At 51.2% G+C, this 4819-nt stretch overlaps 1 pseudogene; it reads right to left on the reverse strand.

Annotated features, from left to right (window-relative positions):
- Window positions 1-1416: 1416 nt before the first annotated feature.
- Window positions 1417-3662, reverse strand: LOC144675051 (uncharacterized; annotated as a pseudogene).
- Window positions 3663-4819: the final 1157 nt, after the last annotated feature.

Consider the following 4819-nt stretch of genomic DNA (forward strand, 5'->3'; position numbering starts at 1 on the left):
GGGGATGAATGCAGACATTGTAGTTGAGGAGGAGTGCGAAGATGCAGACATTGTAGTTGAGGAGGAGGGGTGCACAGATGCATACGTTGTAGTTGAGGAGGAGGAGTGTAAAGATGCAGACATTGTAATTGAGGAGAAGTGCGAACATGTAGACGTTGTATTTGAGGAGGAGGAATGCGAAGATGCAGACGTTGTAGTTGAGGAGTGCGAAGGTGCAGACGTTGTAGTTGAGGAGGAGTGCGAAGATGCAGACGTTGTATTCAGGAGGAGGAGTGCAAAGATGCAGACGTTGTTGTTCAGGAGGAGGAGTGCGAAGATGCAGACATCATAGTTGAGGAGGAGCGCGAAGATGCAGACGTTGTAGTTGAGGAGGAGGTGCAGGAGGAGAGCCTAGGTGCAGATGTTGTAGTTGAGGAGGAGGAGAAGTGCGAAGATGCAGACGTTGTTGTTGAGGAGGAGTGCAACGATGCAGACGTTGTAGTTGAGGAGGAGGGGGTGTGCGAAGATGCAGACGTTGTAGTTGAGGAGGAGGAGTGCGAAGATGCAGACGTTGTAGTTGAGGCGCGCGAAGATGCAGACATTGTAGTTGAGCAGGAGGACGAGTGCGAAGATGCAGACGTTGTAGTTGAGGAGGCGCGCGAAGATGCAGACGTTGTAGTTGAGGAGGAGGAGTGCGAAGCTGCAGACGTTGTAGTTCAGGGGCAGTGTGAAGATGCAGACGTATGTTGAGGAGGAGGAGGAGTGCGAAGATGCAGACGTTGTAGTTGAGGAGGAGGAGAAGTGCGAAGATGCAGGTGTTGTAGTTGAGGAGGAGGAGCGGGAAGATGCTGACGTAGTTGAGGAGGAGGAGCAGTGTGAAGGTGCAGACGTTGTAGTTGAGGAGGAGTGCGAAGATGCAGCCGATGTAGTTGAGGAGTGCGAGGATGCCGATGTAGTTGAGGAGGAAGATTTCGAAGATGTAGACGTAGTTGAGGAGGAGGAGTGCGAAGATACAACGTAGTTGAGGCGGAGGAGCAGTGCTAAAATGCAGACATTGTAGTTCAGGAGGAGGTGTGTGAAGATGCAGACGTTGTAGCTGAGGAGGTGTGCGAAGATGTAGATGTTGTAATTGAGGAGGAGGAGGACTGCGAAGTTGCAGACGTTGTAGTTGAGGAGGATGAGTGCGAAGATGCAGACGTTGTAGTTGGGGAGAAGGAGTGCGAAGATGCAGATGTTGTAGTTGAGGAGGAGTGCGAAAATGCAGATGTTGTAGTTGAAGGGAAGGAGTGCGAAAATTCAGATGTTGTAGTTGAGGGGGAGTGCAAAGATGCAAATGCTGGAGTTGAGAAGGAGGAGGAGTGCGAAGATTCAGACGTTGTAGTTGAGGAGGAGCAGTACGAAGGTGCAGATGTTGTAGTTGAGGAGGAGGAGCAGTACGAAGGTGCAGACGTTGTAGTTGAGGATGAGTGCGAAGATGCAGACGTTGTAGTTGAGGAGGAGGAGGCGTGCAAAGATGCAGACGTTGTAGTTGAGGAGGAGGAGTACGAAGGTGCAGACGTTGTAGTTGAGGATGAGTGCGAAGATGCAGACGTTGTAGTTGAGGAGGAGGAGGAGTACGAAGATGCAGATGTTGTAGTTGAAGAGGAGGAGGAGTGCGAAGATGCAGCCGTTGTAGTTGAGGAGGAGTGCGAAGATGCAGACGCTGTAGTTGAGGAGGAGTGCGAAGATGCAGACGCTGTAGTTGAGGAGGAGCAGGAGTGCGAAGATGCAGACATTGTAGTTGAGTAGGAGGAGTGCGAAGATGCAGACGTTGTAGCTGAGGAGGTGTGCGAAGATGTAGATGTTGTAGTTGAGGAGGAGGAGGAGTGCGAAGTTGCAGACATTGTAGTTGAGGAGGATGAGTGCGAAGATGCAGGCGTTATAGTTGAGGAGAAGGAGTGCGAAGATGCAGACGTTGTAGTTGAGGAGGAGGAGTGCGAAAATGCAGATGTTGTAGTTGAGGAGGGGAAGGAGTGCGAAAATTCAGATGTAGTTGAGGGGGAGTGCAAAGATGCAAATGCTGGAGTTGAGAAGGAGGAGGAGTGCGAAGATTCAGACGTTGTAGTTGAGGAGGAGGAGCAGTACGAAGGTGCAGACGTTGTAGTTGAGGATGAGTGCGAAGATGCAGATGTTGTAGTTGAGGAGGAGGAGTGCGAAGATGCAGACGTTGTAGTTGAGGAGAAGGAGGAGTGCGAAGATGCAAACGTTGTCGTAGAGGAGGAGGAGTGCGAAGATGCAGATGTTGTAGTTGAGGAGGAGGAGTGCGAAGATGCAGCCGTTGTAGTTGAGGAGGAGTGCGAAGATGCAGACGTTGTAATTGAGGAGGAGCAGGAGTGCGAAGATGCAGACGTTGTAGTTGAGGAGGAGTGCAAAGATTCCGACGTTGTAGTTGGGGAGGATGAGGAGTGCGAAGTTGCAGACGTAGTAGTTGAGGAGGAGCTGGAGTGCGATGATGCAGACGTGGTAGTTGAGGAGGAGGAGTGCAATGGTGCACACGTTGTAGTTGAGGTGGAGTGCGAAGATGCACACGTTGTAGTTGAGGTGGAGTGCGAAGATGCACACGTTGTAGTTGAGGTGGAGTGCGAAGATGCACACGTTGTAGTTGAGGTGGAGTGCGAAGATGCACACGTTGTAGTTGAGGTGGAGTGCGAAGATGCAGACGTTGTAGTTGAGGAGTGCGAAGATGCAGACGTTGTAGTTGAGGAGGAGCAGGAGTGCGAAGATGCAGACATTGTAGTTGAGGAGGAGGAGTGCGAAGATGCAGACGATGTAGTTGAGGAGGAGGAGTGCGAAGATGCAGATGATGTAGTTGAGGAGGAGGAGTGCGAAGATGCAGACGTTGTAGTTGAGGATCAGTGCGAAGATGCAGACGTTGTAGTTGAGGAGCAGGAGGAGGAATGCGAAGATGCAGACGTTGTAGTTGAGGAGGAGGAGTGCGAAGATGCAGACGTAGTTGAGGATCAGTGCGAAGATGCAGACGGTGTAGTTGAGGAGCAGGAGGAGGAATGCGAAGATGCAGACGTTGTAGTTGAGAAGGAGGAATGCGAGAATGCAGACGTTGTAGTTGAGTAGGAGGAGTGCGAAGATGCAGACGTTGTAGTTGAGGTGGAGGAGGAGTGCGAAGATGCAGACGTTGTCGTAGAGGAGGAGGAGTGCGAAGATGCAGATGTTGTAGTTGAGGAGGAGGAGTGCGAAGATGCAGCCGTTGTAGTTGAGGAGGAGTGCGAAGATGCAGACTTTGTAGTTGAGGAGGAGGAGTGCGAAGATGCAGACGATGTAGTTGAGGAGGAGGAGTGCGAAGATGCAGACGATGTAGTTGAGGAGGAGGAGTGCGAAGATACAGACGTTGTAGTTGAGGATCAGTGCGAAGATGCAGACGTTGTAGTTGAGGAGCAGGAGGAGGAATGCGAAGATGCAGACGTTGTAGTTGAGAAGGAGGAATGCGAGAATGCAGACGTTGTAGTTGAGTAGGAGGAGTGCGAAGATGCAGACGTTGTAGTTGAGGAGGAGGAGGAGTGCGAAGATGCAGACGTTGTCGTAGAGGAGGAGGAGTGCGAAGATGCAGATGTTGTAGCTGAGGAGGAGGAGTGCGAAGATGCAGCCGTTGTAGTTGAGGAGGAGCAGGAGTGCGAAGATGCAGACATTGTAGTTGAGTAGGAGGAGTGCGAAGATGCAGACGTTGTAGTTGAGGAGGAGTGCGAAGATTCCGACGTTGTAGTTGAGGAGGATGAGGAGTGCGAAGTTGCAGACGTTGTAGTTGAGGAGGAGGAGGAGTGCGATAATGCAGACGTGGTAGTTGAGGAGGAGGAGTGCAATGGTGCAGACGTTGTAGTTGAGGTGGAGTGCGAAGATGCACACGTTGTAGTTGAGGTGGAGTGCGAAGATGCAGACGTTGTAGTTGAGGAGTGCGAAGATGCAGACGTTGTAGTTGAGGAGGAGCAGGAGTGCGAAGATGCAGACATTGTAGTTGAGTAGTTGGAGTGCGAAGATGCAGACGATGTAGTTGTGGAGGAGGAGTGCGAAGATGCAGACGTTGTAGTTGAGGATCAGTGCGAAGATGCAGACGTTGTAGTTGAGGAGCAGGAGGAGGAATGCGATGATGCAGACGTTGTAGTTGAGGAGGAGGAATGCGAGAATGCAGACGTTGTAGTTGAGTAGGAGGAGGAGTGCGATGAAACAGACATTGTAGTTGAGAAGGAGGAGTGCGAAGATGCAGACGTATCTGAGGAGGAGTGCGAAGATGTAGACGTTGTAGTTGAGGAGGAGTGGTGCGAAGTTGCCGATGTTGTAGTTGAGGAGGAGGAGGAGGAGGAGGAGTGCGAAGTTGCAAATGGTGGAGCTGAAAAGGAGTACGAAGATGCAGATGTTGTAGTTGAGGGGCAGTGCGAAGATTCCGACGTTGTAGTTGAGGAGGAGAAGGATTGCGAAAATTCAGATGTTGTAGTTGAGGGGGAGTGCGAAGATGTAAATTCTGGAGGTGAGCAGGAGGAGGAGTGCGAAGATGCAGACATTGTAGTTGGGGAGGAGGAGTGCGATGATGCAGACGTTGTAGTTGTGGAAGAGGAGCAGTGCGAAGATGCAGACGTTGTAGTTGAGGAGGTGAAGGAGTGCGAAGATGCAGACCTTGTAGTTGAGGAGCAGGAGTGCGAAGATGCAGACGTTGTAGTTGAGGAGGATGAGTGCTAAGATGCAGACGTTGTAGTTGAGGAGGAGGAGGAGTGTGAGAATGCAGACGTTGTAGTTGAATAGGAGGAGGAGTGCGAAGAAGCAGACGTTGTAGCTGAGGAGGAGGAGTGTGAAG

Source organism: Cetorhinus maximus, unplaced genomic scaffold (assembly GCF_964194155.1).
Source record: "Cetorhinus maximus unplaced genomic scaffold, sCetMax3.hap1.1 HAP1_SCAFFOLD_903, whole genome shotgun sequence".
NCBI classification, from domain to species: Eukaryota; Metazoa; Chordata; class Chondrichthyes; order Lamniformes; family Cetorhinidae; genus Cetorhinus; species Cetorhinus maximus.